Genomic DNA, 25,370 nt, shown 5'->3' with positions numbered 1-25,370 from the left:
GGCTCCTCTGAAGTTTGTTCGGGTCTATCCAAAGGCACGGTTTCAGCAGGGGCTAAGGCTACACCAAACAACTTAGAATTTCCCCTTAAGTATGGAAAATTATGTTAACATAAACAATTCTGTCCATTACCTAGTGTCTACAATGTACCATAGAAAGGTCTAACTTTTTTTTTCTATTTCAAATTACTCTATTAAATTAGTCAGTTTGATTATCTTATAGATCACCATAAGAATAGTTTTTCCCTAAGCTCGATGCCTTCCATTTTACACACTTTTACCTGACACTTTGCCCGTTCCTTCAGCCATGTAAGATCTTCCAGTGTTTTCCATTTTTCGTTTGACTTTTCACCACCCAGAAATCATCCTCCAGCTCACGTGTGTGTCTCTTTGTGTTCTCCCATCAGACTGTTATTTAACGGCATTGAAAGGGCAAATATTATTGTCTGATACTTTCATAAGTGCTTTACGAATATTCATTTATTGCTTCTGCTGAGAGCTATACCGAATAGGTGTTTTTATTATCATTCTTTTACCGATGGGGGGATGGAGGCACCGCGAGAGTCAGGCTTCTAATCCGCAGAGTGTCTCCCACTGCAGTTCGTAATCACTATGTTGCCTCGCACTTTAAAGATAAGAAATTGAACCCATCTTAACGCGATTCTCTGAAAAACCAATGCGGACACTTAATGCCTCAATGGAAATGTGCTTTCTCTCTACCTATTTTCCTGAAGTCCAGCCTTCTTATGAATGTATATTTTCCTAAGCACAGAGCTGTGTTAACATCGAGTTCCAAACACTGCATCCTTTTATACACATTTTACATATGTATCTTCTCCTTAAAGAATCCACCTTTATTGTGTTTTAGGAAAGAAATCATATTTACGTATTTTGTGAATCCATATTCTATTATGGATTTCACTAACCGAGAGTAAAACTCATCTACCTGGTTCTTTGAGGCTAGGAGAGCAGTTCTCAACCAGGGGTGATTTTGTCACCCAGGGGACATTTGACAGTGTCTGGACACATTGCTGGCTGTCAGTATGGGGGTTGGGGTCATGTGGCATCTCGTGGGAAGAGTTTAGAGTTGTTGCTAAACACCCTATAAGCCCAGAACATCCTCCCACAAAAAAGAATTATCTGGCCCCAAATACCAAGGCTGAAAATCCCAGGTCTAGGGTATCCTGTGCGTTTAAAGTGATTCTGTTGAGGACAATGTATGCCCCTCGTCAACTGTACTATAAAAGCTGTAGAAAACTCTGTGCATATGCGACTACACCTATTAATGGGTCTCTCATTAACATATCAGTCTGTCATTAAGTAGATTCTCAACTGATGTGTCTCATATTTTATTTGCTCTTCTCACAAATCTGAATGGTTTAGAAAGAACTCAGATTCATCATGTAGTCTGAAAACGAATATAACTCTTAAGGAAAATGGTGATAATAGCAGATTTCTTTAGTACTTGTTATTCACTCATTCATTCATTCATTCTTTTTTTTTTTCAAGAAATAACTGTTAAGCATAAACTGTACACCAAACAGTGTTATAGGTGAACAAGTAGGTTAGGATTAGGCTATGATTAATTTAGGATATGATTAAGTTAGGATTATTTTAATGTGTACTGAGAAGTTATTAGTGTGGGTTTTATATTTTCTATAGTTTATATTGTTCTACACAATTATAGAAACAATGTTTTATTTACGATGAAATTAAGCCAAGTATTTTGCATAATGTAGGAAAAAAATGGGAGAGAAAATGACTTTTAGAAAGTTGATTATTCGCTTTTCACCCAGTTAGTTAAATTGGTGGTTGGTAATAGAACATGCACAAAGCAGACACAGCTGTTGGTCCAATACAAGTATTCCACGCTCTCCTCATGATTTTGTAATGAAACCAGGAGACCAAACAGGACACCTTCTTCAAGTCTCCCAAAAGAAGTACTTATTTTTAATTAAAAGGACACACAAGAATCCTTGTAGGACATTTACTTAATTTAAAAGTTAAGAAGGGCTTCCCTGGTGGCACAGTGGTTGAGAGTCCGCCTGCCGATGCAGGGGACACGGGTTCGTGCCCCGGTCCAGGAAGATCCCACGTGCCGCGGAGCGGCTGGGCCCGTGAGCCATGGCCGCTGAGCCTGAGCGTCCAGAGCCTGTGCTCCGCAACGGGAGAGGCCACAACAGTGAGAGGCCCGCGTACCGCAAAAAAAAAAATAAAATTAAGAAGTTGGCAAAATCTTCTGTGACAAACCGTACATCCCTCATATTAAAGCAAAACAAAAAACTGGCTCCCTGAAAAATAAACCCCCCTTGAGCCCCATATTCCTTCCCATCCATCAGCCCATTTTTCTACTCCATTTGACAGCAGGACTCCTTACAAAGGGGATACATGTTTTCTCCACTTCCTCTCACCCTGTTCCCACTTGTTCCTGATCTAATCCGGCATTTGTCTCCAGAACTCTACTGAGACATCTCTCGTCAAGCCACCGGTGACGTCACATGGCCACATCCAACAGTTAGTTCTTAGTCCTCATCTTGACCTCTCCTTAATCTCCGACACAGAGGATCACTCCCTTTTTCTTGCCATCTTTTCTTCACCTCCTGCCACATCTTGTGGTTTTCTCTCTACTTGAAGAAATTCTCCTTTTCAGTCTCCTTCGTTGGCTCATCCAGTTAACCATAATAAAACCTCAACCACTGAGTTCCCCACTTCAAAATTCCTTCTCTCCTGGTTTCATCATCTTAGTAATTGGTACCAGCATCCAATCAATTTCTTAGAAATGTCCACATTTTCATGACCAGTTCATTCCAAATTATAAGACTTCCCAATAGGTGAAAAGTGGATATTGAGTAAGAGACTTATTCTCTCCCATATCCCAAACTTAGAACAAACAAGCCAGAAAATAAAACGGGCTTCTCAGAAAAATATCTAAACGTTGTCCTTGAAACCACTACTGGGCTTGTCAGTGGTCTTCAAGGGGCACACATTTCCTTGGAACCCAAATGAAATGCTGTTCGCCTTAGGTGTACGATTACATAGACAGAGTGTGTTGGCAGAGAAAAATCTTTACAGTGACAGTCTAGGGCACCTACACTTAAGGAGAACACACTTGGAAGAAGTTGTTCATGTCCTGGAGGTGTTAGTGAGAGAAAAAAATCCAGCCTCTGGGACGGTGAGAAGTTTAGCGGCAACTTTCGGCCATTTTGTGATTTGGGGAGGGCCTTGTTGAATAAGTTCAAAAAACAAAGGTATAGATGGGCAGGAAGGGAGGCTCTTTCTTCTTGATTCTTGTTTTCTGGAAGCCACCACTGGCAAGGATATCTACTACGGGTAGGCATGGGAACAAGTTAAAGTGTTGATTCACTAGAGGCAAGCAGAGATCTCAGTGGCCTTTGTATGTGGTGAATGTGTCCGGAAAGGCAAAGAAGAGCGAGATTCTCCCGTGGGTTTTCTCATCTCCATGGCGGTGGGTGCTGACAGCTTGAGAGAGAGCTCGGAGGAGCCGAGAGAAAGGATCCCTGGACGTCCAGTTGCCGTGCTCTTACACGACGCAAAGGACGCGGGGGTCTGAGCTGAACTTCATCATTCGTAACTAAGGTAAGACCATCTAGGGGGTTACTGAGTGATCCAGGCCTGAAAGCGTTGCTCTCTTGCTCGATCTTTTTTGGGCGTATGCCTGATAGTAGGCACCCTTATGATGCTTCCTTTGGCTACATAGTCATGATTGATTGCTGTATGGTCTATGGCTGGGAATAGTCTTTCTTTCCTTCATATAATCTCTGGGGAGTGCTGAATCGAACAGATTAAGAATGCAAGTGCCTTTTATAGATCAGGGAAGTAACCATTAGAAACAGAGAGACAGACTTAAAAGCATGATGACTTATCCAACCGAACGTGACTTATTGATGCCGTGGGGCAATGTGGAAAAGGATGAGTCTTTAATTTCCTGTGGAAATAGTCATTCATCAAACCCTCCTTTTGTGTGTCTTTGTCACCCTTCCACTGTTCCAAAGTGGCAACAAAGTGGCACTGAAGATTTGAAACTGTGTGATAAGAAGTGCTGTCATTGACCTGTCATTAATGACGTCTTGACAACTAAAAATATAGACAGAAATACTGTGAAGACGCATTAGAAAAGAAAAACTGCTAAAAGGTAACGTCAATAAATAGTAAGCTCCTCAGGCTTTGACGTCTGATTAGGTGGAAAAGCACTGGGCTTTTTAACTTTTAATGTTTTTCTTCTACTCACTGTCTTTTGGTTTGCAATCTGGGGCGTTGCCAGGGAGTCATTAACATCGGTTAACACCCCATGGCTTGAGAGTTCATTTCTCTGGTGAAAGGAGCCGAGGTTGAGGTAATCCAACTTGTCTACCCGGAAATTCCAACATTGCATAGATGCAGGGCCGTGGGTTTAACCATAAATATGTCTTATTTACGAAACTCTTTAAGCTTTTCTTTCTTTTTTTTTTTTTTTGCAGTTTACAAGGCTAGTTTAATTGTAATGCCTAAAACAAACAAAGATTAAACACAAAACATTAAGATTATAGGCCAATTTAAATTTTTCTATATAATAAAAGAAACTTTAGAAATTGCAAATTAAATCTACCAGTGGATACGTCTACCCAAGAATGTAAGGATAATATACATTAGAAAAATCTATCGATACAGGTAATATATGAACACATTCAAGGAAAAAAGTGATCTTCTCAGTATGATATATCCAGTAGATGCAGAAAGCTCATTAAATAAAATTTGAAGCTTATTCATAATTTTAAAAAGTCATTAACAAAATAGACAAGAAAAGTATATACCAGAAACGCAGCAAATACCATATTTGTTTAAGCTTTTCTTTTTCAGAGCCCTTCCCCCTCCTTCTTTAACTTCCCATGAGCCTTGAAATCATTTGGAGAATTCCCAGGGAGCTAGGGGAGCATCCCTGGAGGTTCTGAAAGCCCGTAACCCTGAAGCTAGAGTTCACATGGGCTGCCTACACCAGCGTGACCTTCCCAAGTGACGTAGCTTCTCTCTGCCGTCTTTTCAAAAGCCTTTCATAATCTCGCTCTCTTAGATATCATCTAACCTCCTTGGACTTAATCTCCCTCGATACGGTGCCTGGTACACAGTGAGCACACACTCAGTGGAGACAATCATTATTAGCTCCATTTTAGAGAGGAGGGAAACTCTGATACAGACGGTGATCGTCGGTTAATAGCTAGGCTTAAGGTAATATCTCAAATGGCTCGACTCCAGGGAACATACATCTTGTTCTCAGGTTTGAGAACATACGTGCCGGTTGCACTTTTGCAATTAGGATGACAGAAAACTCATGATATCAGAGGTAGCTCTGGCAACTTACACCAGCCTTGACCCTCTTCTTCCTTTTTGTCTTTCTTATTAGCTGTATTAAGGTATAATTTACATACAATAAAACTCAGACATTTTAAGTGTACAGTTTGATGGACTTTGACAAGTGTATAAGGCATGTAACCAACACCACAATAAAGATACACATCACTTCCATCACACCAGAAAAGTCCTCATGCCCTTTCGCTGTCAGCTTCTTTCCCTCACCTCTAGCCCCAAGAAACCGCTGATCTGCTTTTTTATCACGTAGTATGGGCTTCTCTAGAATTTGACCCGCTTCTGACATGGTTTTCTGAGCAGCAGTCTTCCACTTTCAGCTTCCAGACACCCACATTCCATCCCTGGACCTCGCCTCTCTGATGAGGCCAATCTCCCCAGCGATGCAGCCGAGGTCCAGGAAGGTATGTGGGATGGGCTGGCATCAGGGTGATGAGGGTCAAGAAGCGAGTCCAGGCCGAGGGCGTGCTTTTGTGTGTACGTGGTCTAATAAAGACAAATCAGTCATTTCACATTCTGATCTTTTAAAAAATCAGAACATCTGCCCCATCACGTTCACCATGGCTGCTTCAAGTCAGCCAAGGCAAAGTTCCTGGTTTTGTCCAGGTGAAAACTACTGACATTTATGGGACACCTACCATTTTATAATGCTATCTGATTTCATTCTCTTAATTACCCTTTTAAAGGGACGGGGATCAAAAATGTAAAATAACTGGTTGGAATTCACATAGGTAAGTGGTAGACATGAGATTCCAACAGAAATCAGTCTGACTCCAAAAATCAAACATAAATGATGTAGGTAAAGGTACTATTTTGTTTGCATTATGTAAATAATATAAATGGAATAACAGGTTGTGAAGAGAACCTGATAAGACCTTTCTGAGACCCAGACCATCAAAACCTGAATTTGGCTCACCTGCAAGGAATAGTATGTCTGACCTCACAGCGGGATTCAGGGATTCAGCCTGGAACACAAGAGTAACTGATCCAGAAGCATCTCTAGCCCTTGGAAACTTCCCTGTCAGCCATTATTCTGGGCTTTCCCTAATTTTTCTCTTAAGAAAATCCATGATCCTGCCCGAGATTTCTTTTTTCTTTTAACTTAGGACATACACAGAAATACAAAATGAAAATAAAAACAGATCAACTAAAATACAACGTTGATGCAATGAACATAGGCACAAATAATACCAAAACATGGGTCACTATGATCTTTTCTCTTGGCATGAAAATGTGGCTCATAATTATTAAAATTAAAAAGTAGACCCAAGTGTTTTTACTTTAACGAGAAGATGAGGTCTTTCTGACACTTTATTTTTAATCCTCTTGGACAATCTTTCACCATTGTTCATTTCATAAAATTGGAGGAAATGCTGTTTAGTGGTTAATGAAAAATAACATAAAACCTTTCAATCTTTGTATAAAAAGAAGCCTTCAGAATTACTTAGCTCAACCTCCTAACAAATTCAGGACATTCTTCTCTATATATCCTTCAAGCTGGTCATCCAGATTCTGAGTCAATAGTCTTCATCTTCACCAGATCGTTAGAGACACTAACAATAAAAACATTCTTCTCGATACAGAGATTAACTCTACTTCCCTGTAAACTCCATACACAGATCGTGGTTCAAACTTCTGTAGCATCACCCAGCAGGGTCCCTTTCTCTACTGCACAAATTTAGATGTCCCCTCTCTGCACGTCTGGGTGTGAACTACTTGAGCAGGCTCATGTTTTCATTATCTCAGCACATCTAGTTCAAGTTCGGGGACTATCGTTGGTGCTCAGTAGGGTTTCGAATACACGAGTGGATACTTTCTTGAGTATCTCCTCCTTCAGTTCTTTCCTTAGTTTTCACTATTATAGTAACGTCTCCCGAAAAGCAAAATACCCAGAATTGAACATTATCTTCAGATATGGAATCTCTCCAATTAAACAAACTTTTATTACTTTCATGTGGAGTTGTGTGTGGATGAAACACTAGTTTTTCAAGACCCTTGGCCTTGATTTTCTGGGAAAGTTAGATTTTTTTCAGCTCAGTGGCCACCGCCCCCCCCCCCCCCCCCCCCACTGCTCCTCTCCGCTGGCCTTCTGAGCTTGACATTGATCCGCGTTTAGTGGAATATCATCTGTCTAGATTTCCCTGCTGTGAGTTTTCCCAGTCCCTCCCTAGGGCTTAGGGGACTGTACCGCACATGCACGCCCCCCTGCTGCCGGCTCTGAGATGGGCCAATCCCTAGGGCACCTGAGTGGCTCCAGAACACATCCCAAAGGACTCAGCCGGAACCTCCAGCCGTGACTGCTGCTCTGAACTCGTGCCCCAGTCCTGGTGACTGGGATTCCTCTTTTCTTTTTTTTTTGGCTGAGATCAGGTCCAATTTTAATGAGGAGAAATATTTAGTTTTGGGGAAATCTAACTATCATGTTTTGTGTTTCATGGTTTTGATTCCTGTGTCCTAAGAACCCTTTGCTTACACCCAATTCACCAAGATTTTCTCCTATATTTTTCTCTAAAAGCTGTGTAGTTTTTCTATTTATATTTAAGTCTGTAATAGATCTCAAGTTAATATTTGTGTTCAGTGTAGGGTAGGGGACTAGGTATATCGTTTTCTCTAGGGATATCAAGTTTTTCCAACACCATTTGTTGACTATTTTCTCTCCCATTGGATTGTTTTCATGTGTTTGTCGAAAAAAATAGAATAGACATACAAGTATATATCAATTTCTTAGCTCTCTATTCTGTTAATTAAACCCATTTATTGATCTTTGTGCCAGTAAAGTAATTATTTGATCACCATATGTTACAGTTCATCTTGAAATTATGTAGCATAACATAAGACTTCCAAGTTTCTGTTTCTCAAGTTCGCTTTGGATATTCTAGGTCCTTAACAACAACAACAACAAAAAACCTACCTACACACGGATTCTGCTTCCAGCAGGTCCTCTCCTCATTAAGGGTTAAAACTTTAGCTATGGGAGGAGATGAATTTCTTGTAGTCCTTTCCCCCCAACTCTTTACTATCTGTGTGACCCCAGATAAATCTACCAAACTAGTTAAGCTTTAATTCTTCATCCCTTGCAAACTATTACATATAGGATGGATAAACAACAAGGTCCTACTGTATAGCACAGGGAACTATATTCAACATCTTGTGATAAACCATAATGGAAAAGAATATAAAAAAAGAATATATATATTCCCAATCTCTCAATTTATCCCTCCTGTATGTATACACACTAGTACATTTAAAATAGATGACTAATAAGGACCTACCGTATAGCACAGGAGACTCTACTCAATACTCTGTAATGACCTATATGGGAAAAGAATTTAAAACAGAGTGGGTATGTGTATGTGTACAACTGATTGACTTTGCTGTACACCTGAAACTAACACAACATTGTAAATCAACTACACCCCAATAAAATAAATTTTAAAAAATTCTTCACCCTTAAAATGGTGATGATATTGATACCTTGTTCTCAGGATTTGGGAGAAAATTAAACAAATTCATGGATGTGAAGTGCTGGCACCTAAGAAATGTTTCTTTTCAGGCTGAGGGGTATATGCAGCCCTTATCCTCCCTGTGTCTGGATTCCCGATGACCCTACAGCCCAGCTCCACACACAGGCTCAGTTCTTTCTGGCCACACCTCTTCGGTGTGGTCGCTCTCCTGCCCGGTGTCTCCCTGCTGCCCCCACTCACCTCTCTTGAACTCCCCACCTCTGTGTTTCCCCTTCCTGCTCGGCTCTCGGCCTCTCACTACGTGGCTGTAACACTGATTCACAAAAGCCCTAGGAGTCTTTTCTCCCCATGCTGTCCTCTGTCAGCTCAACTGAATTCCCGTCCTTCCACAATCATAGGTGGACCCGCTTCCAAGGCACAGCCAGCAGCCCTCTCCAGTGGGCAACCCGAAATCCTTGGCCTTTGACCTTAGGGGTCTGGCCGTTCTATTGCCTATCAGTCCACACACATCAGATTTGGCACCTAGAAAGGCATTACAAGATTCTCCCTAAATGCATGCTCCCAGCCATTGGGGTGATCCAGTCGGCTCCCCCGGCCCACAGGCTGCAGAGCAAGAAGCCGTGAGCACAGCCAGCCATGTTCCGCAGCCAGCTGCTGGATCAGCCTTAGCAATGATCTCCCGAGGCTGCAAGGCTCAGAATACGGCGGTCCTCCGGCTACAGTGTTCCAAGGTGTCCCTCCAAAGCAGAAGAAGGCCCTCCCTCCCTTGCATCTAAAAAATGCTGAATTGTAATGACAGTATGTTCATCACCCTTGGGGCGTTTCTTTTGCAATGAAGATAGAAATGTGTTTTTTCTCATCCCAACCTTGGGTTGCTCTGTATTCTTTTATGAGATAGTCAGTCAGGTGTGGCCATGACAGCAGACAGCATCGAGGCTCGGAAAAAAATCCAGTGTATTATACTCAAACGTCCTTGAGACAGGAGATGTGGCACAGGACCACGTGGGAAAGACACCGGGGTGGTCCAGAGGCAGAAGACAGCAGCAGAGGGGACGTCAAGTCACAGCTGGCTTCTATCAGGGTTTGCGTGAGAAACTCAAAGCAGGGCAGGATGAATAGCTTAGCTGTGGCTAGTTTGAATGATTCTGGAGAACTCTGGGTGATGAGGGTTGTTGCCAGTTGCTTGATGCCTGGCCCTGGGATGGTGGAGTCAGAAGAATATTGCCTTCTTGGGTGTACAGCCACCTGGAGGAGATGTGGCCCTGGATGAGTTAGTTTGTGTATCTAAAGCATGCCCTGGGCTGGGTCTTTTTCTATCTCTAAGGACTGGCTAGCCCTGAGGAGGGCAGTCTCTCTCCAGCCAGAATATGTCTTTGTTTTTGTTTTCCTTTTAGGATGTCAAAACATCATAATAGACAGAAAATTTTAAAACCTTTACAGTGCATAGGTATTCTTTCATCTATGGCTTGAGCTGACAGCCAGACCCTCCTTTCTCACCTAAGAAATTCAGTAAAATGAATCTCTCTTTACTTTACTGATACCAGCCTGCCACTGACCTAAAGCCCTTTCAGTTTTGGGTCCCTCTTCTCTACCCTGAATTTTTCTGGGTTTACTAACCACCGCTCTTGTATGACATGGCAGATTTCTGATCACGGTTTTAGTGTCCTTGAGGAGAGCACGCCAATGTCCTATGAACCTCAGGGAAAATGGCCTTTGCCTAGTTACAGGGATTCATAAACTACCTAAAACATGTGGAGGAGGGCTGGGAAGGTTAGTTCTCTGATTTACTGATCAGGAACCACACACACACATACACACGTCCTCTTCAGTACTGGCCGTTTACGATTAGGGCTAATCCTTCCATAAGAATCACACTTCTGGCTGCAGGAGAAATTAATGCCAAAATAAGTCTGTGTTCTTTGGATCCAAGCAGTAGGAAGCTTTATCCTTTTGCTGCTTTCCTCAGGATGCTCTGTGACATCATCCACACTGGATTGTTTTCCCCTTTGTATTCAAACACTTTGGCTTAATTCCAAAGGGCGTCCAAAGGCAACAGACCTTCCCTGCAACCCACCCATGGGCCGTGTAATCTCGCAACTGGAAACATTCGGCTCCATGTAGAGGCATCGCCCAATTCGCTCTCTTTGATAGCATCACCCCACTCCCACCCCAGGCCTGGGCTTCCTCTGGCCTCTTTTCTTTGCTGACCTTCTTTAGGCTCTGAGTGGTTCAATCCAGTGGTTTTGCTGGTTGACGGTCGCTGGGGCTTGTGGGCACTGGTGTGCACATCACGTGTCGATCTTATCAGTAGCGTGGGTAGACGCATCTCAGGAAAGCTTGAAAACAACCACAGATACTGAGATATTTTCCCACAACCTGCATATTTAAAGTTAGGGAATAACATACAATCTCCTTAATTCTAGAAAACCTGGTTCAAGCCTTTTCTACAAAAGATATGTACATCCAAGAGGATGACATTAACTTTTTTTTTTTTTTTTTTGCGGCACGCGGGCCTCTCACTGCTGTGGCCTCTCCCGTTGCGGAGCACAGGCTCCGGACGCGCAGGCTCAGCGGCCATGGCTCACGGGCCCAGCCGCTCCGCGGCATGTGGGATCCTCCCGGACCGGGGCACGAACCCGTGTCCCCTGCATCGGCAGGCGGACTCTCAACCACTGCGCCACCAGGGAAGCCCGACATTAACTTTTATGCACCATTTAGAATCTAGTTATAGAGACCTGGATCGCAGTCCTGGTTCTTTCACTTTCCACCTCTGTGATAGATAGTGAACAACTTCTTTTCTCTAAGTTTTAGTTTGTTAATTTGCAAAGCAGAAAAAGGTAAAATAAAACAAGCATTTCAGGTTTGTTGCTAAAATTAGGGGAGAGTGACACAGAACTCAGGCACCGAGAGAAGAGACCCAGCTGGACGGAGGGGCAGGTGCCACTAGCAGTGTGGGCTGGGAGCACAGAGAGACGCCTTGATTAGCATCACAGGTCGCCTATGGGCTGGACCTCCCGGGGCGCGTCATTCTGAACTACTTGGAGGTGCTTTCTGACCGCTGAGCCATCACTTTTTAGATAATCGAGAATTTTGATTAGTGCTGCTCTGTTGAACTGACAGTAAAGTCTCCTTGGCAAAAGGAGCCGGCCGGGGAATACATCCTACAGACGGATAAGCTCAAAAATCCTTACGTGTTGCTTCATTACGAAGAGTGTTCTTTGATTCAAATGACAAGGATGGAGGTCATGAACAGCCCTGCGGGGGACAGGAGGTGGACACCAGCTTTGCTTGATGGCACAGGCATAGATATTGTGTTCCCGTGCCAAGGCAACCATGGACCGAGAACCCAAGAAGCAAATGGAAGCTCTTGGTTGATGGTGCTGGGGAGTGAAGTTCACAAGACTTTGGTGTCATGCAATCAAGTCTGAATGATTAACAGAACAAATATCTCCTTGTACTGTTGTGTCTCCTCTGTTGACTGTCTGTGGTTGTGGAAGCTGGCATGGGTGTATTCACAAGCGTTTGAACATCTGTCTTTGAGGACTGGCTTCTAACTTTTTTTCAATGAGGGCATCCAGTCTCTCTACAGGAAATTTGCATGAGATTTGGGAGTTCAAACTGTCAATGATATTTACATTTCTCAGTTAAAAAGCCAACATTTCTTCCCCTGGCCCTAAACTCTACGCGTGGAAAAAGCTGTTTTCGTTCATAGCATATTCTTTCTGTTAAGATAATTAAACTTCTGCAGGACTGCCAACGCTCATCAATAGAATGAATTTTTCATAAATGTTATCTACCTTACGTGGGTGCACACTGGCATTTTGATTAAGTTGAAGCCCAAAGTTATTTTATTAGCAGAGAAAACCTTCCCCTACCTACCCTCCTCCAACCAGCCTCAAATAAAAGGAGGCCATGCTGGCTACAGTTACAATTGTTATGAATGATTTTTAATAAAGTAAGTAGCTAAAAATTGTTGAATTTTCAAAATACATTGGAAATTTTTCTCCATGTCGCTATGCTGTGTACATTCTTGGCTAAGAATGAGTTTTGATTGGGCTGTGGGACATCTGTTTGTTCAAGCCAAGCACCACTCAGATTTCCATAGGCAGTTTATCTGCTGGATGAATTAGTCCAAGGAATTAAAAATGAAAATTCCTAAACTGCCTTTTGCTCAACTATCCAGAATGTTCCCCTTGATTACATTCTGCCTGTCTGATAGCTTGACTTCAGGTCATTTTAAAAGCCAGCCCCATACAGAAATGGGGCATTCTTTTCAGAGCCTGTGATTTATTCCAAGCCAAATGCAAATCGATTTCTCACTTCTTTCCTTCTGTGGCTTATCTATGCCACTGTTTTCCTTCCTTAGCCTAGAAAATCAAGAATTAACCACAAAAGCAGAATGCTGGGGAGGTACCTCTGCACCTTAAATGCTGGGAAAAGTCTCAAACAACTACCTTTCTTTGGGGTCTACTACGTGATGTCACTTTGATATTCTTCCACCGGAGAAGCCTCTACTCTCAGTGGCCTGTCTTGACAGAGCGGAATGCGGTGTACTTGGCAAGACTGAGCAGCTCAGGGGCGGTAACTGTCCTCATAATCCTCGGGAATAGTCCCCCAATGCCTCAGGCACAGTTAAAAGTCGATTGAATTGAAGAATACACAGAGGCTGTTTCCATGATCTTTTCCAGCTCATTACAGGCATTGGTATGATAGAGTCTCTTACAGCGCACATCTAAACATCTTAGCAGGAGAGGTAAGGGAAAAGTGCCCCCGTCTGCCTCAAACTCAACTCCCCAGTGTTCATCCCAATGCATATTCCAGCCTAAGAAATGCTGGGAACAGAACCACTTCTCTTTTTAAGAGAAGTCTTGCTAACCTGGGTCACCTCTGTCTGTATAGGCATTCACAGATAATGACATCTAACCTTCCAACTTAGGTAGGGTGATTTATTCTTCTTCTCTAGCACTCTAGTGGAAACTGAAGGACAAGCAGTGGAGAAGGTACAGAAAATGAAATGCATGGAAATCCAAGAGTCTATCTAATGCACTAATTTCTGTCAGCTACCTAAATCTTCTGTTATCTCTAGTTAAGAGGCAATGCTTCTTTGCCAAGTACCCTTGAAAAGGCTCCGTCTAATAGAAAGCTAATCTCATGTAATAGGCAACCCACTGCTTAAGTATTGCATCAGTAGGCTGTCTATCTGGGTCTTCCTAGGGACATCATTTGTCTTGTATTTTAAGACCTTCTCAATTTATCTGTATCAACGAGGGAAAACGGGAATGGAGATAATAGCCAATAACAGCCGCTTTATTTTCCTCCCTGATAAAGACGTCCTGGGTTTTCATTTTGACAGCTTAAAACAGAAATTCAATCATTTAAAGGTCAAAGAAGTAGTAGACATTATCCCAGGAGTTCCTGATCTGTGAGCAAATCACATCTGTGAGATCAAAGATGCCCAGAAGATTGAACAGACTAATAAATAGACTGTCTGTGATTGCCAAAATGACAGTTTGCAGGCGGTGCTCACAAAATGGGAAAATAACAACAGACAGATTAGGACTTGGTTTTCTGTTGGAATACTATATACATACCAAACTTGGAGAAGGTCAAACATGACAGCCTATACACTTTCCATAAAATATATTTGCTCTGGAATTAACAGTTAAGTTCAACCCAAGCAGCTCCCAAACCAAAGTACACAGGAGCCCTTCAAGGCCAGTCGTAGGTAACCTGGCACTTAGAAGGCAAAGTGGGTGACCAGTACGCAATAAGATCTATTCCTAGTGGTACTGTGGTTCTTCCGGCAGCTCTGCCCTGGCTCTTTGAAGGATATATCAGGGCAGTTAGGTGCTAGAAGGGGCTTTAAAACAAGTCTGGAAATCGCCAGCCTCATGATTCTTAGAGGAAAACAAACTGGTAAAAACTCTCAACCTCTTTCCCTCACTCTTTTCTGTCTCCTCATTGGGATCTGTACTTGAACGGACTGTAGTCACAGCTACAAGCACTGCAGTTTAACTACTCATTAAATACCAAAGACTGTGGAAGGAGCTTTGGGAGCATAGCTCATTTACTCGCCCTAGCAACCTATGACCTGCATTTTTTCATAAGGGCAAGCAGAGGCTCAGAGACTAACACGCAGGGGGCACAGTCTTACTAGTGATCGAGCAAAAGCCTCTGAACTCAATTTCATGTCTGTTAGAACCCATCTTCTCCATTCTTGAGGCTTCAACGTGGTGGATCTCCATCTTGAGGATATATGAGAATCAACAGGGGAGTTGGGCAGGGGAATAAATCAAAATGATTGGGGTGGGATCCAAAGATCTGGAGGTATAAACGTGTTCCCCTAGGATCTCAGAAGCAGGTTGTAGTAGACTGCACTTTCAAAAAACACTCTACCGCTTGCAGGGGTATCTGAATGAGGTTTCGGAGTTCATGAATAAGAATTATGAAGAACTGGCTAGGGCCAGCTCTTTAGGCAAATCTACATCATAGATATCTAATTGCCTTCTTCAAATGCATCCATTTCTAAAGATCGTTTCCTTGTGTCTTAAAAGTCCATCAACATAGACCTTAAAGTAGTTAAGTTGCAAAATAGCACAATTTTTAATATTTTCTTTCCAAAGTGATTGCAAATATTAGGATAAAAGAAAGATTCTTAAAACAGACTTTGGTATACCAAGCCAAGAAGCAAAGGCATTAGCAGTTTAATAGGTTTTGGAATGGGGAAGGGAGACGAGAGGGCACTGAGGGAGAAGAACCGCATTCGATGCTTGTTGGATTTGAACTCTTGCTTTATGTAGCCCTGAATTGTGACCAGCTGCTTTCATGATTTCTCCAGTTGGTCTCCAGCGGCCAACTCTGACCCAGCTCCCTCTTCCCCCACTTCCTTGTTTTAAATGAGATCTGGTTTTACTTAGATGAATTAAATGTCACTATATTTGTTTCTGTGAATTGTTCCAGCAAAAATTACAGCATCAGTGTCTGACTTTAAATGTCTCTAAGACTGTCTGCTTCTCTGGGCTATTTATAGTTGCCTTTTAAACACTCTAATAAATGCTTTTAGATAGCCATTGGTTTGCTCCCCCTTTATGGAGCCTCAGAATCGGTACACTTCAAAGAACCAGCTGAAAATACCTGTTTTTGTCTTCTTTGCAAAAGTAATGCATGTTCATTGTAAAATTTTTGAAATTGTAAATAGACAAATAGAAGAAAAGGGGGGGAGAAAAAAAAAAAAAGATCATACCAGAGAGGGCCACAATTCACATTTTGTTTCTATCATTCTGTCTTTTTCTCCATGTTTAAATGTATTTAAACTTAAAAAATTATATTGTACAAGCTGTTTTATAGGCCCCTTTCATTTTTTCCACCAAACAATATGTTTTCTATTTTTTCTGGCATTCTTCTACTCTATCACATTTAATGGCTACATTAAATATAATGAGTAATGATATGATTGTACCATTACCTATGAAACAATCCCACATTTATTAGATGGCTAAGCCATAGCCAAAACTTGCTACTACAAATAGCCCTACAAATTAGCCAAGTCTCTCTGCTCATTCATGATCGTTCCTTTAGGATAAATTTCTACACGCGGAATTGCTAGATCAGAAGCCGAACCAAATTCATAGACTTTTGCCACATGTACCCAACTCACCTCCAGAAATAGTTCAAATTAAATATATATATATATGATATAATGTAATATTATATCTTTGAAATGGCAGTATAATAACATGCATTCCTCTTAGGAGAACCACATTTCTAATAATTCAATCATCATTTTAACAAATTTTATTAAACACTTTTTAGTGCCAGGCATTTATTTTTTCAACTCCAGATTTCCAGAGAGTTCTGCAGCATAGTTCCACGTAGTTACCATGCTAAAAATTGTCAGTTCTAGGGAAGCCGCTAAGCAAAAGTGGACGGAAAGACTGGTTTTTTTTTTTTTTTTAAACTATGTATGAACTGGCAGCTAGGACGGGGAGAGGCAAGGTAAGTGGAAGCAGTTGAGAGCTGGTGTTTGGAGAACTGGCAGGGTTGATGGTTTTATGGATCTAGGAATGATGATTCTCTTGCTAGGACTGAAATCTCCTTGAGGATATTGCATTGTTTAATTCGTCTTATTCAATTATTTGTTAGTTCACTCCTTCAAAGTCTAATTAGTGAGGGTCCACATGCTGCTTATCTCTCTAGCTGCTGGGGATACAGTGGTAAATAGGACGAGGAGAGCTTTTCTCAAGGAATTTACAACCTATTCCGTGGGGCAGCCCAGCCAACAAACAAATCCATCAGTTAGAGGTAAGCATTTTGAAATAAATAAATCACGTTAACGAGACAGAAAATAACAGTATGGGGCCGAGTTTTAGTTTATATCCTCATCAGACAATGCCTCCCTGGAAAGGTGGCCTCACGGATGAGACGTCAGTGATGATAAGAAGCCACACAGGCAGAAAAGGAAGTGCAAAGGCCCTGGGGCAGGAACACCCTTACTTGTTAGAGTAGAGCTTAGCAAACTTTTTCTGTAGAACGCCAGGTAGTAAATATTGTCCGCTTTGTGGAGCACATGGTCTCTGTTGCAACTACCCGGGTCTACAGGGGTAACGTGACAGTAAGTAGCCATAGACCATGAATAAACAATGGTCTGAATGTGTTTCAGTAAAAGTTTATTTACAAAACAACCAAAGAGCTGGACGTGCCTCATGGACTGTAGTTTTCTGTCCCCTGTGTTAGTGAAAAAGGGGGATTTGATAAGGAGAGAGAGTGAATGGTGAGAAGACTGGGAGATAATTTTCAGAGATGGGCAGAGGTCAGATATATACAATCTGTATACAACACTGATTATGCAAATTGCTCTAATTGCAATGGGAAGACACTGGATGGTTTTAAGTAGAGGAGTGACATGTTTTGATTTTATTTTTAGAAAGAGTAGATCCAAGTACAGTAAGGGCAGAAAGAGGAGATCTCTTAGGAAGCTGTTGCTGTGGGTCCATTGAAGACCCGGTCCATTGAAGACCTGGTCCGTTGAAGACATGGTCCATTGAAGACCTGGTCCATTGAAGACATGGTCCATTGAAGACATGGTGGTTTTGACAATGATGAGAAGTGAGTAGTTTTAAGATCTGCTCTGAAGGTGAGCCCACAGGACTTGCTGCTCATGTCCATAATGGGAGTAAAGGAGAGTGAGAGACCAGCACTCTTGCATACAGGAGATACTTTCAAAATGTAAATTAAACTGAATTGTAACTGAGTGCGTTCTGTTTCAAGAAACAAAAGCGATCCCTTGTTAATACAAGCAGAAGAAAATATTATTGAAAAGATATCAGGTAGCTTACAGCATCAAGGGAAGTATGAAGAGAAAGACCCTGATCTGAGCAAAATCAAGAGGCCAGATGAAGATCTAACCTCAGGAACTGTCTCCCTGGAAGCCACGGCTTGTGTCTTTCTCTGGGTGGCTGAGATGTGCACCATCACACCACTGGCCTCTTGACTCTTGGTAGTTGCCTGGAATCATAGGATTCAGCATGCTTCTGTCACGTCCTCAGGAATCAAAGTCTTGTTTGTGAAGTTCTGATTGGTCGGTCCAAGTTCCCGTGACCCTCGTCCAGGTGTGGGGTGGGGAAAGGCTGTAGTGAGAAGTGGCTTCTGCCTTACCTTCCCATGTTTGCTTTGAAATTTCTCCAACAATTTTCCATGGCACAGCCAGAGTGATCTTTTAAAAAATGCAAGCCTTATCGTGCTGTGCCCTTGGTTAGGACACTTCAATCGCTTCCACTGCTCTTGCGAGAAAGACCCAAATCTTTAATTCTACCTAGTAGGTCATTTATGCTCTGTCTCTATCTCTCTCTCCAGCTTCAAATCCCCGACCCTACCACCACTCCACCCCCTGCCTCGTATTGAGTTCTTTGGAAAGCACGCCCTACGCAACTCTGAGTCACGGAGCCTCTGCAAATGCTGTTCTTCTGCCTGGGAACCTCGTTTTCCCTTTCCTCTTAGACTTGTCTTCATTGTTCAGATTGTAATCCAGACATCCATCTCTCCCAGACTCCATAAGGACCCAGGATTATAAGCTATTGCGAGAAACAGAGGAGAAATGTTCGTTCAAGTTAAGGGTTAAAGGAAGATTATAAGGACAGCTTCCAAGGTGCTAGCCATTGTAGCCTTTTATATTATGCCATTCATTCCTTACAAAAACATTTTGAAATAAGTCAGCTATTGTCCTTATGTTTTAAATAAACACAATGCAGCTTAAAGATATTTGTTAAGATGCAGATATCATACAACTAAGATGTGGTAGAACCCTAACTAGAATCCAAATCTTTGATCTCCATTTTCCTGCCTTTTAACTGCGCTACTGGAGGACCATGTTGTGTAACTTGGACTGTGCCCCGTGGCAACAGGAGAAGGATATTTACATTTCAGAAATATCACGCGGGATGAAAGTGGCAAGAGATGGGTTAGCAGGCTGTTAGGTAAACCAGGTAAAACCAGGTTCTTAACTGATCCGGAAAGCTCGAATTCAGTGATAAAATGCAGATGAGTTCCTGTAATGATAGGTTCTTGTGAGAACCAGGCCTTAAGATTAGCTGAGCACAAAGGATGCAGCAGCCATACGGCCCCTATCAATAGTGAGAGCCTTGACAACGAGAGCGCCGCAAACAAACGAAAATAGGGCAACAAGGCGTGAGCTGAGAGCATTTTTGCCCACAGCGAGAGCCAGGAGAATTGAAGAGCATCTCTCAGCTCCAATGTCAGGTCCCAGACCCAGCTTTCTCCCATCGCCCTCGTGAAATGGCACCATCGCCTCTGGTTCCAGACACTCTCTGACTTCGTACTTCATTTTGCTTTCCTCCTTGGTGTTTATGCCACGGTCTGGGTGATCATCTCCTTTTATTTATTGATGCCCAACTCTCAAATGCCAATCCCACAAGGGTGGGACTCTTCATTAATTCCTGAAGGTGGGTAGCTCTTCAATTTTTTAAAAATGAAAAAGAAGAAGAAGAATGAAAACAGTCACTAATTCTCCACTGGAGGGTTTTAGAGACCACTGGGGAAGTGCTCTCCTTACACAACCAGGGGAAATTGAACTGTGGTCTCTTAGAGAGATGTTAAGATCTCATGATATCCAGCCACTGCATGAAGCCGGGTCCCACTCAAGGTAAACTCTGAGCGACGGGGACGGGCAGGCTGATTTGCAAGATAAGAACAAGAGCTGTCTCAGTAAGAGCTGTCTCAGTAAAGCAGGTACATACCATTTAAGACAGAGAATGAGTATGATAAGCGCCTTGTGAATTTCTTTAACCTGTTAACTTTGCCGAGCTTGTCACTCTTGTTTCCTTTAGGTTGGTTCCTCAGATTAAATAGCAAAAAAATTCTTAACGTGAGCTGGAAGTGTATGTATCGTGCACCTAAGAGTGTCTGTGTGTGTTGAGAACAAGGACTAGGGGATTTTCCATTTGGTAACAGTTGTGAAAGAGAAAAGAAAATGACCCGGCCCCTGGGGTTTGGAGGAAGTGGTGAAAGGACAGAGAAGTGGCCCAGGTGGCTTAATGGTAGGAAATAGTGGCGACATCCATATTTATTGGGAACCACGTGTTGTCTGCCCTGCTGTTATGCAACTGGGAAGCTCTCTGAGAAAGTTAAAGCATGTGCTCTGGTATTTTACAGAAGGGGCAACAGTGCTCATGCGATCCAGATTCAGGAGGTAATTACTGAATAACTGCTGTGAGCCTAGCACGGTGCAAGACGGCTGCCCATCCCTATCTCGTTCAAACCTCGCGATAACTCAGTAGCCTCGGTAACCCCAGGTCACCCTTAAAGACACTGAGGTTCAGAGAAATGTTACGCACATCAGCCACTCGCGATGAAGAGGACAGATCTGGACCTGGAGTCTACCTCCCATGCATGATTTCTCTACAATACCAAAACCACATTTTATTTCAGGCTATTTCTTAATAATGAGGTTATTCTCTTTCTAAACCAGAACAACCGGCTATTACAACTCATATTATTTTGCTACTGTCCTGACATCCAGAAAATGGAGAAACAGAATCCCAGACTTCAAATTTCTTTTACTTCTTTATAAAACACGGCATCCTCTGGGGTGAGGCGGAATTTACATAGGTGATACGTATTAGCGGAAAACAGGGCTGCATCAAGGATCTCCAGATAAAGTTACGAGTAATATTGTCAGGCTGGATTTCTGCTTCTTCCCAGCATCTACTTCAGTTGGTTGATAATATAAGTCCCTTTCCTATGACGAAACCCCTCTATTCCATAAACTAGCACAAATCTTTCTAAATTGATTCAGAAGGAGAAACTGCAAGGTTATGTCAGGGAAGAGGTAAAATCCATGGTCACTGAGAAGGTGGACCAGGGATGGAGGGTGGGGCTGGGAGGGAGGAAACAGAGAGGGAACAAAAGCTATAGGTGAAGCCACAGCCTGCTTGGGGGGTGACAGCAGCTGAGAAGGAAACATGAGATACCATGGATCTGTCAACAAAGGAGAGACTGTTTGAAATCAGGGAGTGTGTGGAAAAGGACAGGCAGTGTCCAGCAGGGACTGGTGAAGCAGGTGTTCAGTGGCTGAATGTCGAGGTCCACCTAAGAGCGTCTGAATGTCTTATGAGGATTCCAGGCAAGATAAGGTTCAGGCTCAATTCTAAGGCAAGAAGCTGTGGGACAGGTTTTGAGCAAAATAACTTGTTTGGGTTCTCCCCTAACTCGTCAAACTCCTCTTTCTTTCCTCCTCACCGACCAGAGCCCACCCCAAGTGTCATCTGAGCACACCTCCCTGGACCTCCCTGTGGCCCCCTTCCCCCTTCCGTTACCACAGACTCTACCAAAAGGGTCTTCAAAGACAATGACCCGCATGCAGAATTCAGGCCACGCTTTCTACTCTCTACCCCGTCAACTCTCACGTTTCCACCAAAATTTATCTCATCTAACAGTTTTGCCAGGAAAGTAACTTGATTACTGATGACTTCATGAAACTCATTTACATGCTGAAGAAAGTCCTTGTTCACCTCAAAGGCCATGGGCATGAAAAAGTGAATTTTACCAAAGATATCTTAGACCTTTATTTGTGGAGCATCTCAGATTATACAGAGATGATAACTATTGCTGTTCATGTGTTTATATTAAGTAGATGCTAGGGACAGGTTCACATTTTATTATCAGAGTGACACACGAGTGTAAAGTCTTAGCCACTGTGTTATACCTCAACATGCTAATGGAGAGCTTAGGTTTGAAGAACTACCTGCAGAGTGGCCTGCTTGGTAAATGGCGGAATTTGAGAGGACGTGGCAAAACAGCAGAGGAATTGCTTCCAAATTGTTGAGTCTGACTGAGGCCCTTTTGTGCACTGAGCAAAGGGGACAGGTACACAGGCTGCCCCTTTGTTTTGTTGAAAATATTCCCCGTCGTTTCTATAGCCCGTTTGAAATGTGCTCTATTCATAAAGGTTTCTCCTTGAATTCATACAAAGATCTAAAAACCTGGGGACTAAAAGCAGATCTCACCAGCCAAAGTAGATTAAGGAACATTTTTTAATGTCCTGACTTAGTACCATGAGCAAAGTTCTGAGAAAATTCATTGTCAGGATTGGGTGTGCTCACCCCTCTGACTTTCTTTCTCACACGTGCCTGCAGTGCTTTCCTGAGAATCTTTGCAAATCTTTCCTGAGAATCTCGGATGGCGTTCTCAGGAAGATCCACCATCCTCACTGTGCATTGCCTCTTAATCTAAGCCACATTTGTAAAAGGACCCCATGTCACGACAAAGAAATTGCATGTAATGACAAAGGTCCTTTCTTACCTCTGTCATTAATCGCCGGGCAAAATAGTTTGAAACTGGTGTAGAAGAGGGACCTTAGATTTAGCATTTACTTTTGAGTTTTATATCCCATGATTTTGTAATTGCAGTGATCATATTTCCATTTTTATTTTTAAAGAAAGGAATTTTGCAATCAATGAAATAGCCACCATCAGTTTCAGGAGAGCAGGGAACACAGCATGTGAAAAGAAATACAGAAGTAGGAACACTGAAAATACTTTTTCATCATGGAATCGATGGGGACAAGATGATTATGAAAGCATTAAGGCAATTTTAAAGCCCAGCCTCAATTCTGAGAAAAACAGATGTTAAATATAGAATGTCCAGTCAATCAGTAAGCCTTATCCTCTGTTACTTAATGGCAAACAATTGAAAAAGTGCTCAAGTTAACACAGCATATGAAAGAAGAGATTAATAAATAAACATCTATGTTGTCTAGCCATTTTGACAAAAGGGCCGCTGTAAACTCCTTAGCTCATGGTGTAGGCTGAGAAATGGTTAATATTAAATAAGATTAGCTTGGTTATGATCTGTCATTTAGCTTGAAAACAATTGTCTTTTTGGAAATGCATCATTTACGTGGTGGGAGAATCAAAGGATAGATGAATAAAATTATGCATTTAAACAGAATCTGAAAGCTTTTCTCTGGATAAGTTGAAATGAATGATCGTGATAATAACCCACCGCAGAGGATGTGATGGGTTGGGGGTAGAATTCTCACAGCTGTTAACTTGGATCCCTGAAATTGTTACATTATTCAGAAATAATTTTTCTACATACTCACATTTGCTCACTTGTAGCTTGCATTAAGTGAAATTTCATTCACCAATTAGCATACTGTTGAAGGTATATTAAAAATGGCTTGTTTATAACAGTTGTTGGCACTACCGGAATTCACAGGGATGCCGACCAAACGCCACTGCAAATAAAAACCTTTCTTTTTTCTTTTGGTAGCAGGAAAGAGCAGAGTCACACAGTAGCTCTTGATTTACGAATGGTGCTTTCTCATTCTCAGACTCCCACCGTGCGTACAGTTCCCTTTAAGGAACTGGGTTAGAAGGAAGCCTTCACCAAGAAAATAACCCTACCTCCAGATCTCCTTCTTAATTTGCAATCATGTGGGCCTTTGATTATAACTGTCCCGTTCTCATGCCTTGAATGATCATGTGAGAGGGAGTGGAAACTGACGACCTTGAATAGCTTCTTGTTTGTAAAGTGTCCTTCAATGGCAAATCAGACAGGAACCTACAACGAATCACATATATTCTGGGCAAAATTTGTGGGAGTGTTTTACCTTCAACATTCCAGTAAGCATCTTGTCAGCCTTGGGTCCCATCCTGAAAGTATACAATTGTCTCCCGGAAACACGGCTGAAGTGTTGACCGAAGAGAGGCTGTAACTCTTCAAAGCAGATCTGGGGGACGGCTGGGTGAAGTGGCCAGGGCCGGCGGACAGACAGGGAGAAACGCGGACACGCCTTACGGGACATTTTGGCTGTAACCAGTGTCCATCCTCACTGTGGTCCACCAAGCAAAGTGTTTAGTGTAAAGAGGGCCCGATCCCTGGAGAAGCAGAAAAATGATTCCTGTTGACTAGAGGGAAATTAACTCATTCCTCCCTTTTCCTAGCAGAGAAGGCGCTGGATAAGTACTTGGTGATTAATTGCCTTGGTTGGTTTCAAGGGGTGTCTCCATGTCCGGAACAGCATTTACGCCCACGGAATGTTCTGTGTTGCCAAGTGGCAGGATCCTCTGATCCAGAGCCTCCCCTCCCCCTTCCACGCCCCTCCCGCACCTGGCACAGGTAGACGATGTGGAAAACGTATTCTAGTAATTACTGAACTGTTAACATTGGGCCCCAGTGACTCCTTTTTTGGCTAAAAGTAACTAAGGACCATTTAATATTGAATGTTTAAAACTTACTTTGAGATTTGAGCTGGAAAACTATTGGCCTATATCAAGGATGCTAAAAGCAATAATAACAGTATGTATCAATATAAGTTGATCTTTTAAAGACTGAATGGATTTGGAGGGAGGAAAATGATTTTGCCCAGTCATAGCTGTGAAACCGTCAGCAATACAGTGAAGAGCTGGTGAAAAGAGTCCAATCGCAGCATTCTCCCTTTAAGAGGGAAGCAAGATTAGCAGCAACCTTGGCAAATTTTCGGCTTCTTTTCAGAGGGAAAGAGAAAAGCTTCCAGTGTCCAAAAAAAAAGAAAAAGAAAAGGAAAAGAAAGAAAAAAGGATGGATGTTTTGAAACAAAGGCAGAAGCAATCTTATACTTTATTGAAAGCTTACCTGGGAGTGGTTTTAACTCCTCTGGGGTTAAGAAAGATTTTTTTCCTCTCAAGACCGAAGGTGGAGCTAGGGTAAAGGAATTGAATCTGAAATAGCATCCCTGTCAGTCCTGTTCTGAAAAGTACACAGGGAAGAAAAATCTCCGTGGAAGAGAGAGGAGGCCACAGGTGCAGAAGGCGAGGGACCGTCTATGATACAACCTGTATGTAAGTTACATTGTAACGGGAATGTAGAAACCCTTAACTGCCTCCTTTTTCTAAGGAAAACCATCTGACTTAGGCAGAAAGCCTCTAAGACGGCTAGACAAATACCTGAGTTCTATTTTGCCTTTTTACGTTACAGATTATTTTGTTTTCTAAATGCCCTCAGGCCAGAAGAGTCTACAAAATGAAGACAAATTTTTTTTTTTTTTTTTTT

General features: G+C 42.3%; 1 protein-coding gene across 15 annotated transcripts in view; it reads left to right on the top strand.

Moving 5' to 3' along the window:
- The window catches only part of KCNJ16 (potassium voltage-gated channel subfamily J member 16), a 144,244-nt gene that overhangs the window by 114,963 nt on the left and 3,911 nt on the right, over nucleotides 1-25,370 (top strand). The window contains exon 1 of one of the 15 annotated variants that reach the window (XM_029211912.1): nucleotides 16,628-17,123. The exons of 12 other annotated variants lie outside the window; for them this stretch is intronic. The gene's annotated coding sequence lies outside the window, so the exon portion shown is untranslated. Of the gene's footprint in view, nucleotides 1-16,627; nucleotides 17,124-19,731; nucleotides 19,781-24,570; nucleotides 25,160-25,370 lie in introns of those variants that run through there. 2 more of the 15 variants (XM_029211913.1, XM_029211911.1) reach the window with 2 other exon arrangements.

The sequence above is a fragment of the Monodon monoceros genome, unplaced genomic scaffold, assembly GCF_005190385.1.
Source record: "Monodon monoceros isolate NGI ecotype Baffin Bay Population unplaced genomic scaffold, NGI_Narwhal_1 Super_Scaffold_9, whole genome shotgun sequence".
Lineage (NCBI taxonomy): Eukaryota > Metazoa > Chordata > Mammalia > Artiodactyla > Monodontidae > Monodon > Monodon monoceros.
This window is presented reverse-complemented; position numbering and strand designations above follow the sequence as displayed.